Source organism: Dryobates pubescens, chromosome 1 (assembly GCF_014839835.1).
Source record: "Dryobates pubescens isolate bDryPub1 chromosome 1, bDryPub1.pri, whole genome shotgun sequence".
NCBI classification, from domain to species: domain Eukaryota; kingdom Metazoa; phylum Chordata; class Aves; order Piciformes; family Picidae; genus Dryobates; species Dryobates pubescens.
The window spans coordinates 38,672,657-38,691,349 of record NC_071612.1 but is presented as its reverse complement, the minus strand read 5'-3'; positions in this window follow the sequence as shown (position 1 = coordinate 38,691,349).

Here is an 18,693-nt window from a genome sequence, read left to right as displayed (position 1 = left end):
GCAGAATTTCTTTGTGTCTTTCCCCTCTGACTTGTAAATAAAATCTAGCAAAGGAGGATGCTAACTGGCGACGTGTATCTAAAGTATGAGCTGATCAACATAATGCCACTAATCCTTAACTGTAAAGATATAGAGAAGAAAAGAAGAAGAAGGAAAAAAAAGCCCAACCATGCGATTACACTTAGGCCAACAATAAGTTTAATCAAGATGTAGCTGCACAGCTGAATACAGCTAAAATTGCATTAAATTACTTTTCCTTCACTTAAGGGCTTATTAGAACTCTTCTGTTCTAAAGAAAATCAGTTCGCAAAAATCCTAAGTACTGTCTAGATCTATTTAAATGTAAAAGCTTAACATGAGACTTCAGTTCACCTCACAGACATTCTGATGTGAAATTAATGTATAACATGGAATTAATACTTTTCTTTTTAAGTTTCTTAAGAATACTTCCACAGAACTTTTCAAGTCTCTTTGAAACTGCTGAGTAGCTATTGCTCATCTCTGATCTGATCGCATGGAGAGTAAAGAGGGCGAAACCCAAGTGGTAGCGAATTTATAGTAAATTCACTTTTCATAAGGAGTTAACGTCTTACCTCACTAAGTTCACATTAGAAACTGTATTTTCATGGAAGGACACTGAATTATAGAACTGTTGAGGTTGGAAGAGGCCTTTGAGATCAAGTTCAATGACTCTTCTAGAGCTCACAGTTCCACCACTACTGCCAAGCCACTACCACTAAACCACATCACACAGTACCACAGCCATGCATCTTTTAAACACCTCCAGAGATGGTGACTACACTGCCTCCCTGAGCAGCCTAATCTAATGCCTTTCTGTGAAGAAATTTTTCTTACTCTCCAGTGTGAACCTGCCTTGGCACAACTTGAGCCCATTTCCTCAACCTGTCACTTGTTGCATGTGAGAAGAGACCAGCCCCCACATCACTTCAACCTTAAGGATTCTATGGCTCTGTAAGTTTTTCTTAAGTAGTTTTGCTGTGCTTCAGACTGAAATCTTTAAACACTGAACTTACAAGTTAATTTTAGACAGTAGTTCAGCTATACATCCTAAAATAAATGGGCAGGAATATACAGGGTCAAAGGAGAATGGTAGTTGCCCTTTTCTTAATATCATAGAATCATAAAATCAGAGAATATCCTAGACTGGAAGAAACCTTAGAGATCATCTAATCCAACCTCCCTGCCACGGACAGGGATGTCTTTCAACCACACCAGTTTACTCGAGGATCTTTCCAACGTGGCCTTGAACATCTCCAGATAGGAGACATCCACAACCTCTCTGGACAATCCATTCCAGAATCTTGCCACCCTTGTAGTGAAGAATTATTTCCTAAGATCCAATCTAAACCTATTCACCTTCAATTTAAATTCATTTCCCCTTATCCTATTAGTGGCCCTTCAGGCACTGGAAGGCAGTGTGGTAAGTTTCAAATCAATTCTGAAGAGCAGTTAATCCGGAAAGGATGGGTATTTTGTTATGAACATATGCAAAAAGACAGCATCTTTCTGACCATGGTCTGCATCAGAAAATTCATCCCATTGCAAAAGGCACAAAGTCTGCTGGCACATAAAGAAATAAAGGCTTAGGAAATGGGTAATGAAGGGAAAACAATGAGAATGTGACCAACACTGAAAGTAACAAAATGTTTTGAGAGTTGAAAGTTATAGCCTGAGAGAGTTGGAGTTATTCAGCCTGGAAAAGACTCTGAGGAGGCCTTCTAGCAGCCTTCCAGCATTTGAAGTGGGCTACAAAAGAGATCTGTAGAGAGACTTTTGACAAAACCATGGAGTGACAGGTTGAAAGATAATGGCTTCAAACTGGAAGAAGCGTGTTTTACATGAGACATGAGGATGAAATTCTTCCCCATGAGGGTGGTGAGGCACTGGAACGAGTTGCCCAGAGAAGATGTGGAGGCTCCAAGCCTGGAAACATTCAAAGGAAGGTTGTAGGGGACCATGAGCAACCTGATCTAGTGGAAGGTGTCCTTGTCCATGGCAAGGAGGTTAGAACGTTAGATCTTTAAGCCCCTTTCCAACCCAATCCTTTCTATGATTCTGCGAAGTGTACTTGTGACATGTATAGCATGTTTTCTTCTTCCATTAAAACCATTGTTTTACTTGGGTACAGAAAATCTGAGGATGAGAATCTGTCTCCATTTCACTTAATCCTCCCTATCCCCAAATCAAATTGCTACCTGAATGATGTCTGTTGTTTCTTTCACTTTCAAACTTAATCAGGTATTTCATTAATTAGTTGCATGTTTATCAAATTTCTATCCACATAATGAGATGGATTACTGATCATTTTTTATGTACTATTTGTTTATGAACTGAGAACTAGCCAGATTCTGGTAGGTCATTCATCACTTCAGTCATCTGCTCATTAGGAGTTGCTACCGAAATTGATTAAGTAGTTATTATTCTGATCAGCCATGGAAATATAATTGGGAGAACAGGTTGACCCTACAAATTTCTTAGGAAGAAAACAAACAAATAAACCAGAAGACAGACAGAACAAGAAATGAGGGGAAAAAATGAGGGGAAAAAATTTGTATAAATTATATGTCAAGGTAGCTTTTAAGACTCAAAATTTGTTTTTCATTTGACATACCAGATTATACCAGTAACAAACAAGTTATGAAACCCACCGTTTTTAATTAGATCCTTTCTCAGTCTAGTAATGAGCTGTTACATTGTCAAGTAATGAGAGTTTTGTTATTATCCATCCAAATACAAAGCATTGCTCCTGAGGTAGCAACTACTATGCCTTGTGCCTGACCACTTTATTCCTAAACTTAAGATATAAATTTAACAAAAACTGGAAGAAATTACAAAAATCCACTTCTCTGAATTGCTCCTGAAATTCTGCTTCGGGTGATACACAGAAAAGTATCAAGAATACAGTATTAGTACTCTGGTAATCCCTAGTGTTCCTATGTAAGGCTTAACAACTAATTTTATATTTCACTATGATGCAGAAAAATTCTGTGTTGAACATCACTCTTCATTTCTTTAAACAAAACAGTCACAGATTTAGAATAGCACCTTTATCAGGATAACACTGGTAATAATTTCTTTCATCTACATATTTCTGACAACTCATATTTCTGATAACTCATCAAATTAAACACTGCAGCTGCTTTACACAACTCTACCTTGATTTGCAAGCTTTAACAGAGACAGACTCACATTTGACCTTCTAAAATTTGAGTTAGGATTTTTGTAAATATTTACTTTAAAGCACTTGCTAATCTTAGTGTCAGTATTATTTATAAAATAATACATTTACTTTGTTGTTTCTTGTTTCATTTTGCTTTCTGGAACCTTAGGGCAACAAAGTTGGTGAAGGGTCTAGAGAACAAGCGTTGTGAGGACCAGTTGAGTGAACTGGGATTATTTAGTCTGGAGAAGAGAAAGCTGAGGGGAGACCTCATTGATCTCTACAACTCCCTGAGAGGAGGATGGAATGAGGTGAGGGTTGGTCTCTTGTATCAAATAACAAGTAATAACATGAGAGGAAATAACCTCCAGTAGTACCAGGGGAGGTGTAGGTTGGGTATTTGAAGAACCTTCTTGAATGCAAGAATTGTCAGGCATTGAGATAGGCTGCCCAGGGAGGTGGTGGAGTGACCATCCCTGGAGGTGTTCAAGAAACCTGTGGACATGGCACTTTGGGAAATGGTTTAATGGTCATGGTGATGTTGGATTGATTACTGAACTTGATGATCTTAGAGGTCTTTTCCAACCTTATTGATTCTATGATTTTATTAAAATAGCATGAAGAAGTTGTTAAACTCTCATCTCCTTTCTGAACAACCTGTCCAACCTGGCCTTAAATACTTTCAGGGAAGAGGCACCCATAACCTACCTCAGTAAACCGTTCCAGTGTCTCACCACCTTCACTGTAAAGAATTTCTGCCTAATATCCAGTCTAAATCCCCCCACTTCCAGCTTAAAGCCATTCTCCCTCATCCTATCACTGAAAGCCCTTGTAATAACTATCACTGATGATTGTTATTCTGATATTAACCTTACACCACCTGAATTAGAAAGGAGATCTATGCACACATGCAAAGACCCATGCGTATAACCATTGTTACCTGTCAGCTTGGATGTTTAAAATCATATAATCATTGACTAGGTTCCAACCATAACCCAAATACCATCATGCCCACTACACCATGTCCCAAAATACCATGTCTACATGTTTTATGAACATCAGGGATGGTGACTCCATCACCTTCCTAGGCAGCATGTTCCAATGCTGACTACTAGTTTGGCACTTTTTTTCCCTTATATCCAAGTGATTAATTGATTTTACACATCAAAAATACCTATTTGCTCTGTTCGTAGAATCATAGAATCAATAAGGTTGGAAAAGACCTCAGAGATCATCAAATCCAACCTATCACCCAATACCTCATAACTAACTAAACCATGGCTTCCAGTGCCACATCCAATCCCTTTTTGAACACCTCCAGGGATGGTGACTCCACCACCTCCCTGGGACATTAGACAACTGTCACATTTCACACTCTGTCAGAGACAACCCAGCATACTTACTGTCTCTGTCACTTGTGTTTTGTTGTATTTTTTTTCTCAAGTGAACAGCAGGCTGAGTGAAAATATGCAAATACCTACCAGCTCAGCAGGGAAGGGGAGGTCACTGTCAACCTGTTATAGCTTGCACATGTAGAGAAATATTTACAGGAAGTAATTTTGTCTTTACCAAGAACATCTGTGGAAATCGGTTCTCACCCTTAGAGAGCTGAAAGTGATGGGGTGGCTCTTTGCAGATGGCTGAACATTAGCAGGAGACTGTCATAGAAGCAAACTTTGAAAGGATTGCTCCTTATGGATCTGGGTTCACCAATGCCATGATGGCTGTGACCAGCCTTATTCTGGGCTACTCCTCAACTCTGCCTGGGGTTCCAGTTGCTCTGTTTCCACAAGTGTTGCTGCCCAGATATGGACTTCCTGGTCCAGCAGGAATTTAAGCCTATGGAATGAAAAATACACAGTTACTAAGTAAACCCATTTACAAACTTATTTTGGTTTCAGTGCCAAGAAAATCATCTTCTACTGTAGCCGTGTGAGTGCAGCAAGGTCTTTTAGCTTGTTACTGAACCCTTGTTAACAAATAATGACTAACATAAAGTACTGTAATGGACATATGGCCAAGGGAGAAAAAAAACCCAAGCAACTATATCTGGAAAATACATCAGTGTTTTGCATTATTGTTTGCTACTGATGGCGAGTAAAAATTAATAAATGCTGCAATTGCTGGCCCATAACGGTATTTATTGGATACTTTTCAGTAGAAGAGGAAATTGATTTTCCATAAATAAGAAATTAGAGTGCATTGTGGTAACACACGTTTGAACTTGATTGAGCCCATGATAGATTTTACTTGTTTATTTTTTCATCTTTTTCTGCTATTTATGAATGTGGTGGATAGCTAATGAAACATACATGGGTAGTGTGGGATGAGTTCTCCCACAGATGCCAGATTTGCTGCTTTGGCAGATCACAGCATTATCTGCATTTCACTGCAATGTAACTATTCATTCTCTAAGGTTCTTTTGTTTCAATAAGAGCTGTAGGATATAGAGTAAAAGTAACAATGATCCGTAGCATCACTGTGTCTGCCTGTTTTCTATGCTAGATGTTGCCAAAAGTCCCATACTTGGATTTTCACCTATCTTGCTAGTAAAAAAAAGTTTCTTGCCAATAAGTGCTGGAAGATAAGACAATAAGTTTTTTTAAAGGTAATGAATTAAGTTCATAAAATCTGACAAAGCAAGGCTGATTACCCATCAACATACACAAATCCAGAAAATACCCAAAGTACACTCTGAGAAATATCTTTAAAACACTGCTTTTTAGCAAAATCCCCAAATGCAGTAGAGGCAGAAGCATAGAATAGAATCATAGACTCAAAGAAGAGTTTGGACTGAGATGGGCTTTTAAAGGTCACCTAGTCCCACGCCCCTGCAGTGAGTAGGGACAGCTTCAAATAGGTCATGCTGTTCAGAGTCCGGTCCAACCTGACTGTGAACTGCTCCAGGGAGGAAGCATCCATCACCTCTGTGGGCAACCTGTGCCAATGTTACATCACTTGCATTGTAAAAAAATATCCTCCTTATATTTTGTCTGAATCTCTGCACTTTCCATTTAAAACTGTTACCCCTTGTCCTACTTCAACAGGTCCTGATGAAAAGATTGTTCCCATCTTTCTTATAAACCTCCTCTAATAATGAAGGGTTTCAAAAATGTCTTCCTGTAGCCTTCTCCAGGGTGAACATCCCCAACTCTCTCAGCCTGTCCCCATGGGAGAAGTGCTCCAGCCCTCCAACCCTCCTGGTAGGCTAACCATAACACAGTAATTAAATGTTACTTGATTATAGAGTGCATATGTTAAAAATAATTTTGAAAATTAATATCTTCAAAATTGCACAAATCTAAGCCTCCTAGTACTATTTCTGGGAGAAGGAAAACAAACATTTTTTTTTTGTGGTTGTTGAGTCCATATCCCTGGAGGTATTTAAGAGATACAAAGATGGAATGCCAAGGGACATGGTTTAGCACCAACTTTGGTAGAGAATGGCTGGACTTGGTGATCTGAAAGGTCTTTTCCAACCAACACAATTCTAGGCTTCTTTCAAGCAAATCTAAAGGAAAATCTTTTGAAGAAAATAGAAACACACAGATAGTAAATTATGCATTTTTGTATTTGTAGTTCCCCTGGCATTGCTAAAAGGTGGACAGGACCCTGGGGTGGTGCAGCTCAGCAAGTTAAAACCTTACAAAAGCTTTCATCAAGGCCTACCCAGCAGCAGTTTATGCAGTTTATATCTTACTTCATTTATATAACAGTCCACCTGAGTGAAAGCAGCTAGAATACAGAGAAGCAACCACATTCACATTTCATAATGCAGTATAATCAAGGTGTCCTGAAAATGTGCAGCCAAAATCCATCTTTATCCCAAAAGGTGACTTTCCTGATGCTCACACAAACAGAACTCAGAAATACCTCATCCAATTTGAGGCAAGTATTACCCATTTTTCAATTATCTTTAATCTTGACTGTATCCTTTCTAAATTACAGCATTAGTAGTATTATTTGCAAATAATGGTAAGAAACCCAGAAAGAATAGACTTTTACTGTTCAAACAAAGCAGAAATCAGTGTGGATGGCAAAACCAGGCCCTACCTGACCTTCTAGAAAGGCTAAAACTTCAAAAATACTGTTTATTATTAGACATTCTTCCTTCTTTTGTGTTCTGAATTGCTGCAGATTTGGGTAGCATTAGACATTTATAACAAGTCTCTCAAAAATATTCAATTTTCATTGTAGTTGATTGTGTTGTGGGTGTTTTTTTTTCCTATTATGTGTTTACTTAGCTGTTTCTTTGACAATACACTTAGTGCTCAGCTGAATGATTTTGCTGTCATTGCTTTGACCTTGCTGAGATATTTTTCTGCCTTTTTATTTTTCCTTTTTTTTTTAGATTATTATGTAAAATATTAAGAATTTTTGAGACAAGTCTTAGTATATTTAGAAAGGAGATGAGGGTTTAACAACTTCCTCACATTTTCAACAATCATGGAATCAATAAGAGTGGAAAAGACTTTTAAGATCATCAGGTCCAACTGACAACCCAAGATGACCGTGGCCACTAAACCATGTCCTGAAGTGCCATGGCCACATGGGTTTTTTTGGAACACCAGCAGGGATGGTGACTCCACCATTTCCCAGGGCAGATAGCTCCAATGGTTGACCTTGTGCAGTTTCACTGCCTTCCCACTCGACAGGTGTCTTAAACACAACAGGATATAGTCTGCTTTGCACCTGTAAAACACAGTTCTGCATAGAATTGCAAATTTCTGTCTTGAATTTCCAAAAGTGTAATAAATTACCAAATAACCCTTTTATTTTTGTCAGAAACAAAAAATGCCATATGATGATTTGGGAAGAGAGACTGAGCCAAATGTAAAGATCCTTCTCAACTTAAGCATCAGTTTGAAGCAAAATATTTGTCACTGCTTTACACCTTTTTTTGTTTTACACACACACACACAAATTACTAAAACTTATAAGACAAGAAGTTTCAAATAGCATTATTTCAGCAGCTCAAAGTCCTGTGGGACTATGTGTAAATTTTGTCTGACTGATCACTTGGTTCATCCACCTCTGTCACTCTTTCCTGGAACCTAATCTATGTTTCCATAATATTTTTCCTTACTATAACAGCATAAAACATAACCTAACCTAATCTAACCTAACCTAACATAACATAACACAATGCCAGCAGATTGAGAGAGGGAATTCTGCTCTGGTGAGACCTCATACAGAGGAACGCCCAGCTCTGGTGCCCCCCAAAAAAGGACTCAGAACTTATGGAGTGGGTCCTAAGGAGGGCCATGAAGATGATCAGAGGGCTGGACCAGGGACACAGGGGGGACAGTCTCAAGCCGTGGCAGGGGAGGTTTAGACTCGAGGTGAGGAGAAAGTTCTTCACCGAGTGAGTCGTTCGTCATTGGAATGGGCTGCCCAGGGAGGTGATGGAGTCACTGTCCCTGGAGGTGTTCAAGAGGAGATTGGACGTGGCACTTGGTGCCATGGTCCAGTCATGAGGTCTGTGGTGACAGGTTGGACACGATGATCCTCGAGGTCTCTTCCAACCTTAGTGATACTGTGATACTGTGATACCATCTCTCCTACGAGGACATAGTGAGACAGTTGGGGCTGCTCAGCCTGGAACAGAGAAGGCTTGAGGGAGACTTTATAAAATATATTGGAGACTTAGCTTGGCCGTTAGGAGGAAGTTCTCTACAATGAGAGTGGCAGAATACTGGTACAGGTTGAAGATGTGTTTGAGGCCCAATTTCTGGAAACATTCAATGGCAAACTTGATAGGGCCCTGAGCAACCTGCTCTAATTAGAGATGTCCCTGCTCACTGCAGGGGGTTGGACATGATGACCTTTGAGGGTTCTTTCCAACCCAATGCATTCTGTGATTCTGTGGTAACATAACATACATCATAATGTAACATAAAACATAGCATAGCATAGGATATAACATAACATAACATCAGTGCAACACAACACCACCTCTTCCACAGCATAACAGTTTTCTTCAGAGGGCTTTGCCAGGAGGTGCTATGCCTTCATCAGAGCATTGACACTTTGATAAAGCACTAGTGCAATACATCATCAAGGAGCTGCATAGGGTGATGTATTGGTATAATACATCAAAATGCCACTGCTCATGAGAGGTTTGATCCTGCTTCTGTTAAAGCCTGTAGAATATTATTGTCGAGTAAAAAGAAAAGTAGGATCAGGACCTTAATGTGCTTTATACAAAATGACTTTTATATCCTTCTTTTTTTTCATTAAAAAAAAAAACTTGTTAACTTTGCCACATTTAGTATCTTAATTTAGTATTTTAATGAAGGTTTGTACTACAGGATTTAAGGCATGGTAGATTTTCAAGTGTGTATTATCTCTCCTCTCCAACATCACTAGGAATTTGTGGGATAATAAAGGGAGAGGATTTTTAAGTTTGTATGAATTGCACTGCAAGTTCATTGCAGTGGGAATAAAACCTTAAGAACTGGCAATGTAAAAAAAATATTTGTTTGTGTTGGGAATGCCATAAGAATCTGAGACTGTAACAAGAGCAGCACTGGCCTAAAGTTCATGTACATCATCACTGTCTGCCCCTGATAATGCCTAAATATCACTTGCTTAGACAAGAATAAGTTGTTGTTTTCATGATTCAACATCACTCTTCCCTACCATTAGAGCATCTTTCCAAAGAGATGTCACTCCAAAAACGAGTTGTCTATCAGGCAATAATTGACTGGTTGCCACTATGATATTTTCTAATATTGAGTTCTGGAATTGCCTTTCCCCTGCAAATAAAGAGAAAAGGATTATCTTTCTGTGAGCTTAATATAACATGTTCAATATCTTTTCAGCAGTAAAATCACACAGTCCTTAGTGACATAAAAACCATCCCCCATATATTCACATACATCTTTTTCCTAATGCAACAACTAATCCTTGATTGTGAGCAGTAATTGCCACCAGGTTAAATGCACCTCTGCCAGTAGAATTTGGGGGCTGTCCAGCATATAACTCCCCAAAGCATTGAGTTAGATATATAATCATTCCTTTATACACACACACACACACACACACACACACACACATATATATAAAAGACAGAAACTATTTTTTAAATTAAAAAGATACATAAAATTTGTAGCACCAACATTATTTTTAAGGCACAGTTTATGCCCTGTTGCAGAATGGACTTTACTACATTTTCTAGTTTATGTTGAAGTGAAATCCTAAACAATATACATACTGAAAAAGGTTCTACTTATTTCCTCTGTTAGGATATTACTACCTACTGAAAAATACTACCATGTCAGAACAAGAGGGCAGTCTCAAGCTGCTCCAGGGGAGGTTTAGGCTGGATGTTAGGAAGAAATTCTTCATAGAGGGAGTGATTGCCCATTGGAATGGGCTGTCTGGGGAGGCGGTAGAATCACCATCACTGGAGGTGTTTAGGAGGAGACTGGATGGGGTGCTTGGTGCCATGGTTTAGTTGATTAGATGGTGTTGGGTGATGGGTTGGACATGATGATCTCAGAGGTCTCTTCCAGCCTGGTCTATTCTATTCTATTCTATTCTATTCTATTCTATTCTATTCTATTCTATTCTATTCTATTCTATTCTATTCTATTCTAAAAAATACAGCTAAGCACATTAATACCTAAAGCAGTCACTTTTTGGATCCCTAGTAGTAAAATTATTTAAAGAATATAATTGCCAGAGACATTAAGCCAAAGGAAAAGATGAACAAACAAACAAAACCAACAACCCAACAAAACAACAAACATGGAAATAAGAAACCTATTGAAGTGAAATTCAGAGAATTTTTGAAGCTTTATCTACAATACTTACTTCCTTTCAATCCCTAGTCTTCAAAAACACAAAATCCTTGAAAATGTATCCAAATATAAATAGATGGAACACTGAGCAATCTTTGAGAAAACAAGGTCTTCATTTTTGATTCCTAGACGCTTTCAACTCTCACAGTTTAAATTTTGTTTTTCTCATAACTGCAACAAATACACTTTGATATATTTGCTTTTGTTTGGTTTGGTTTTATTTCCCCAGAAAACAAACAAATAAAACAAAACAAAATATATTAAAAAACAAAACAAAACAAAAAACCTAAAGTAAATTAATTTACCTTTTAAAAAAGTTAAAGCAGCATAGTTTTATTTTCTGATGACCCTACCTGGATATTGAAACTGTAGAACTGATGTTTCACTGAATCTCACTGTGAGATGCATCTATTCACTTTTCAACAGCAGCATGCTTTGACTACACACATCCTTAGCTTCTACAGAACAATCTATGAGAGTTTTCCATCCCTGATAGCCTTAGGAGGTTAATTTGAGATCAGCATAATCTCAGGAATACATATCTGTTGCACTAGAAAATTTTCTACACTGCAGGTACAGAGCAGCTGGATCCTGCCTGAAGTGCTGCTCTATAAGCACAGGATCAGATATTCAAACACTTCCTCAACATATTCTGTTGCAGCTGTTTGTTGCAGCTTTCTGAACCAGAAGAACTTAAAAAGAGTGTTGCCAAAGACGTGCTGAGGACTTTTTTCCACAAACCATTCACTGTTGGAAAGTAGGGGTTATGTAGCAGAAGAAACAGCAAAATGGAAATGTCCTATTTAAATAGACTGATGAATTGTGAGCGTTGTATATAATTTCATTTCTGTATGTTCACCTGGTCAGCAAGCTTTGATTAAATGGTGTACCTCAAAGAATAAAGTCAAATAATATATGCTTGGAATCTAAAGAAAGAAATGTAGCCATTATAAAATAGCAATGACTTCAGTTTATTCTTTGTTCCAGAATATGTTTTTCACATTGGCCACATAAAAACCTTAAGGCTTCTGAGGGGCTTTATTAGCATTTCAGTGTCAACTGCTTAACACTCCAGTTAGTCCCTCCTCAATAGATCTCCAAAGATTCAGGCTCAGCCACATGAATAACTGGGATTGTTCTCTGTGTTCAGTGCAATGTCTTGTTCAGAAGGGGGTGATTCTGCCCCTCTGCTCTGCTTTTTGAGAACCCATGTGGAGTACTGCATCCAGTTCTTGCGTCACCAGCATAAGGACACTGAACTGATAGAGCAGGTCCAGAGGAGGTCCATGAAGACGATTAAAGGGCTAGAAAACCTCCCTTGTGGGGACAGGCTGAGACAATTGAGATTGTTCAGCCTGGAGAAGAGAAGACATCTTGAATACCTTATAGCAGCCTTCCAATACCTGAACAGGGCCTACAAGAAAGCCAGGAAGCACTTTTTACAAGGGCTTGTAGCAATAGAATGAGGGGGAATGGACTGAAACTTGAAGAGGACAGCCTGAGGCTGGACATTGGAAAGAAATTCTTTCCAGTAAGGGTGGTGATACACAGGAACAGGTTGCCCAGGAAGATTGTGTATGCCCCATCCCTGGAGTTGTTCAAGGCCAGATTACATGAGGCCTTGAGCAACCTGGTCTAGTAGAAGGTGTCCCTGCCCATGGACGGTGGGTTTAGAGCTAGATGATCTTGAAACTCCCTTCTAACCCAAGAAATCTAGGAAAGCTTAATACATCCTATTAGAAGCCAAACCTCATAGAGTGGAGTTCCATCTGCTAGGTCAATCAGCCTGTTGTAGATGAATTTGTTTGACACAGTTTTATTTATTAGCAATTCAAGATTCATTAACAAAATTAGATAAATCAAAGGCTGATTTTAGCAGCACTTACTATAACAAGGGATTTGGTACAACAGTGGCTTAATTAGAGATTCAAAAATGACAAGATTCTCGTTAACTTCCTACAAGGTGTCTCCACCCAAAACATGCATAAGCACAAAACACAGAGACACCCAAATACTTGGCCAGTGAAGTATGTAGGTGTCCACTCTCATAAAGGCAAATGTATAAAATTAAACACCTAGATAGGAAGAGAGGTGAGTAAAAGAAGCCAGCCTGTAGAAAATTTCCCTTTGAGTTCAGAGTAAGTACTCACCATGCCTCAGCATTTCTCAACAGGCAGGACTTGAGTCCAATGAAGGACCACAAAATTCTAAGGGGTGTGACTGTTTGAGGCTGTGCCTTTAAGAAAGGGACAGTTGCTGGGACACTATGGCTGAATATTTTTGTAAATATTGATACCCTAAACGAATTTCATTGGTAGATTGGTGGGAGTGCTGTTTTAAGCTTAGTGAAGCTGGAATTTTCCCTCAGTTCCAGTTCCTGGTCGGCTCCTCTTCGCTCTCCCCTTCTAGCCTGTTCTGCTTCTGGACGCTTTGCCAGAAGGGCCTCAGATAACAGATAAGCATTAATCCAGCACTAATATTTCTTGCCACTAAAATTCTTCTTTTCTTATAACTGCCTTTTCGGTCTCTCTAACCCTCTTTGGGGAAAAAGGGAGGTAGGGGGGAGAGAGAGGGAGTACAGGGGGCAACCCCCTTTGTCCAGGGGTTTTGTTCCTGTTATCCTTATTGCCTATATATTTCTATATATATTGTAAATTCTGTATATTTGTGTACATAAATTCCCTGCGTCTCACATTGCTTTTTGTAAATACAGCATTCCCCTTTGCTTCACCAGCTGAGTTAGCTGTGGTTACTTCTTCTTAGTGGGGAAGGGAAAGCTGGGCCTTCTCTCTCAACCCACCACATTTCTTTTTGGCACCCAGCATGGGGCCCAGTAATTAACTTGATTTATTGCTTGCCTGAGCCGGAGAAGCAAACATGAAGTTGTTTTGGCTTTTAGAGCGTCTATTCTTCTCAGTTTTTGGGGTGTTGATCTACTAAGCTCAAAAGTGCACTCCCACCAATCTACCAATGAAATTCATTTAGAGTATCAATATTTACAAAAATATTCGGCCATAGTGTCCCAGCAGCTGTCCCTTTCTTAAAGGCACAGCCTCAAACAGTCACAGTGGAATGGAGCATGTCTTACAAGGAGAGGCTGAGGGATATGGGACTTTTTAGCCTGGAGAAGAGCAGACAAAGAGGAGATCTTCTCAATGCTTATCAATAGCTTAAGAGTGGATGTTAAGATGCCAAATAACACCAGTCCCAGTCCCAGCCCCTGAGGAACACCACTCATCAATGATCTCTATGTGGACACAAAGCCACTGACCCGTTGAGTGCAACCATCCAGACAGTTTCTTATCCACCACTTGATTTATCCATCAAATCCATATATCTCCTATTTAGGCAGAAGGTTGTCATGCAGGACAGTGTTAAATGCTTTGCACAAGTCAAGGTATGCGATATTAGTTGCTCTTGCCTTATTCACCAACACTGGATAAATACTTATTTGCTTTCTGCTTGTTCCTTCTCCAATGATGTCTTTGAACACAGTGAGTTTTTTCTATCTTTACCATAAGCTCACTTCTTTTTTATATGGATCAGTGAGAATGATTTATGCTGTCTTTTAGGGAACTAAACACATTATTCTATTTGAAACTACCTGCATATATGTATTTTTGATGCTGTTAAAATGAAAATTATAATGTGACACCTACAAGATATGCTCAGTTTGTATTACCTGACTCTGAAGGATAGAACATCAGCCTTTTTTTTCCCTATCTATAGAGCAGTCTAAAATGATTGCCATTAAAAAAGAAGACAAAAAGAAGAGATGAAGGTCCTGAGTATTATAATACCTACATATGGAAATAATTTGTGCTTCTAAAGAACTTAGCTTTACCTTGGCTGATCCAATAAGCACATCATGATGGCAATCCAAGATGTCAATATAGTTCATTGGCTTAGGGCACCTGCAGGCTCAAACATTAGTTCTAAAAAATGTGATTCATAAAGATTCCAATAATATCACACTAAGAAGTGTCTAAGAATAGTCTGACATCATGAATATATTTGAATCATTCAATAAGCATTAAATCTGAAAACTGTGCATGTAATCTCATCAGAAGCCTGGTTATATAAAACATTGCTTTAATAAGTTCTGCAGCTACTTGCAATTGTTTCCTGACTTTCTAGAGTTGTTGTTTTTTCTGTGTTCTGACATAAATGATCAGCCTTTTATATTTAATAACTTCAATGTTTTTATATTAAAAGGGTAACGAGAATCAAAAAACAATATAAATAAACTTCACACAAGAACACACATCAGAAGCTGCTAAACCGAACACATTCAGCAGCCACAAAATAATCAATGAAAATTTACCTTATGTTTGTAGTTGATTGGTAATGATTAATTTAGCCTAATAACTATCATTTGCAAATAATCTACCTGATTTAGTACTGAATTTAAACAATGCAGCTGAGCATAAAATCTGATTTGGAATTTTGATGTTCAGATGAATTTAATGTGAGTGAGGTAAAAAGAGTGGCAAACTTTCTTCCTGCTTCTACAAGCATTGCTGCTCTTGGATATCACTGGTGGAATTGCAAACCCAAATCAACCATATAATAAAACCCTACTATTTCTGGAAGTGTGCACAATATAATCTATTGCTATGGTGCATCACTGGAGATAAAAGAATGAAAATTGCAACCTGGTAAAACAGGGACAAAAAGATTAGCACTATACATAAAAATTCTTAGCCTGTAAAGCTATTAAAAAAAAAAAAAAAAAAAAAAAGCAGCAAATCTTTTAACTCAATTATACTTTTTTAAATTTTATTTTTCCAATAGTTTATAGCATTAGAAAATACTAACAATGAATGAATAACACAAAAGAAAAATAATAAAAATTAATTAAATCAAAATGATGCTATTTTGTTTTCATAGAATCGTAGAATGGTTTGGGTTGGAAGAGACCTTCAAGATTATATAGCTCCAATCCCACCACTGTTGACAGAGACACTTATCAGGTTGCACAAGGCCTTGTTTAATCTTGCCTTGAATACTTCCAGGGAGGGGGCATCCACAGCCTCCCTGAGCAACCTGTTCCAGTGTCTCACCACCCTCATTTTAAACAAGATTTTTTTCATCTCCATTCTAAAGTTCTTCTCTTCTATCTTAAAGGCCCCTTGTCCTATCACTACAAGTCCTTGTAAAAAGTCCCCTCCGCCCCAGTTTGTTTTAGGCCCCCTTCCTATACTGGAAGGCCACTATAAGTTTATTTGATGAACATAATGATGAGAAATGGAGATCCCTTCTGACATCCACTTTGAGGTATGAGATCCAAGCATTTACCCATAGTGGTATTTTATGTGATGTTGTAGCTGAAATCATGAGACCTCATTTCATGGACATTAGAACAGATCCCAGAACTATGAAATCTGGTGAGTTTAAAAACAGAATGAATTCATGGGCCAGGATTTTAGACTCTGACTCTGGTACAACCCCACACTTGGTAGTACTAATCCTCTGGGAAGTATTTCCTCTGCAGAAGTAAGAATATTTTAGAGTGGCCTACAAAATGTCAATGTTTCTCCCAGAAGAAAACTCAATAGAAAATTGATTATGCTACAGAGAAAGGTTTCCCATCACTTTGCCCTTATTTTGCATATGTTAATATGTACATGCATACATTTGCATGTCAAAGTCCTTTTGATAGGAACTCTGTCACCCCAATATAGAAAATTATAGTACTCAGAAAATATGTATTTCTTTTAAGATTGTCCCTGGTGTGAATAGATTCAAATCAAACATCAGACATTCTTCTTCTGAAATGCAACTTCCCTGAGAATTTTTCAGTGTAGCAAGGTAATCAGTATAGTCTGTGCAATTTTTGTACTCTGGTGAGACCCTGCTCTGGAGCCTACAACATAAGAAGGGCAGGGAACTCTTAGAGTAGGTTCAGAGGTGGCCATTTTGATGATCAGAGGACTTGAGCACCTCTGCTATGATGCCAAGCTGAGAGAGTTGGGGTTGTTCAGCCTGGAGAAGAGAAGGCTCCAGGGAGACCTATCAACCTTCTAGTAATTGATGAGGGATTGGGAGAGCTGGATGGGTACTTTTGACAAAGGCATGGAGTGACAGGATGAAGGATAATGGCTTCAAGCTGGAAGAAGCTGGATCTGGGTGAAACACAAGGAAGAAATTCTTCCCCATGAGGGAGGTGAGGTACAGGAGCAGGTTGACAAGAGAAGCTGTGGAAGCTGCAGCCCTTGAAGTGCTCAAAAGAAGGTTTGACTGGGGTCTTGAGCAAGCTGGTCTAGTAGAAAGTGTTCCTGACCATGGCAGGGTGGTAGAAACTAGATGATCTTTAAGATAACTTCAAACCCAAACCATTCCATGATTCTTTGCATGATGAGAACCCAAATATCTGGACAAAATCAAGAGACTTTCATTAACCTGCACAATAAGTGCAATGCATCAGTAACAGAACTTAACAGCTTTTCACCTAGACTGTATTTTAAAATGGTCTGAGAATAAACTCAAGTCTAAGAGCAACTATGCATAAGATGAAAAATTCCCTTCTGTAAGAAGTGATCATTAGTAATAATGTGAAGACCTTGGTCTCATTTAATATTCTCTTATTCATAATTATGCCTATTTACATTTTCTGAGCTATGCAACGATTAGTTTCTGTTGTGTCAGCTGTAATGATTCAAAACTGTGTTGTTCTTATCTCAGTGATCTAACATTATGCATTCAAATTTTTGCAAATACACTTGGGTTCATATATATCCCATAGTCCAAGTGCTGGATAGCTCTATGATAATGCCAAGAATTCTAAAACTATAGCTATGAAATTTTTGATAAAAAAAGATATTTCTGCCCCTGAAAAATGTTCTTCTGTTTTCATCTGTGAAGAAACTGATAGAGGAATGATCATTATAAAAGTGTGATTTCAGGACTATTTCTCTTATACATGTGGTATTGCCCCAAACCATCTTTCCCACCTGAGAAGGTGATATTTAGTAGTCTGAATAACATTCTAAGTTTTATTATCTGAATAATATTCTAAGGATTTTAAACTGAGAAAGATAAATTTCAGCCCACTTCATAACTAGCATGAAATGATTTGCATGGGGAAAAAAAAACCAAACAAAACAAATAAAACTCTCTATTTCAGTAATTTATCCAACTTCACTCAGATAAATGCAGGTTCCATTGTGCAGTGACACATGTTGACTCAGAAGAGTCTGTTGACTTTAATTGTTTAAATGACATAATCTAATTGGTCTGATGAGGAAAGTAGATGCTCAGAATGGTAGTTCAGATTCAAGTGAAAAAGATCAGCTTTGTTAAACTACCAATTAAAATAATAAACCCCATTGTTTGATAGGCTTTTTGAAAATGGTATTGCTCATTAAATGCTAATTTTACCATTCTGAAAATCATCACAGTCAGTAGACTGAGTATGAAAATTCTTCTTCAACAGTAAAGCAGCTTGATACTGGGGTGTTAATGTGTCCCCATTCAAAATCTGTTGACTGATTTAATGAGGGGCTATAAACCTGAAATAAACATGACCCTGAGAAGGGACAGATGCAGTTTTTAATATCTTTGTGGATTCATTATGAGACTTCCAAAAACATATTAGAGGAAGAAAACAAGATTTTGGGCATTAGGAGTACATTTCTAGGAACACATTAATTTTAAATATCTTTCTTTCTGCACACACAGCACTGTTATGTTCCCTTCTAACCAAGC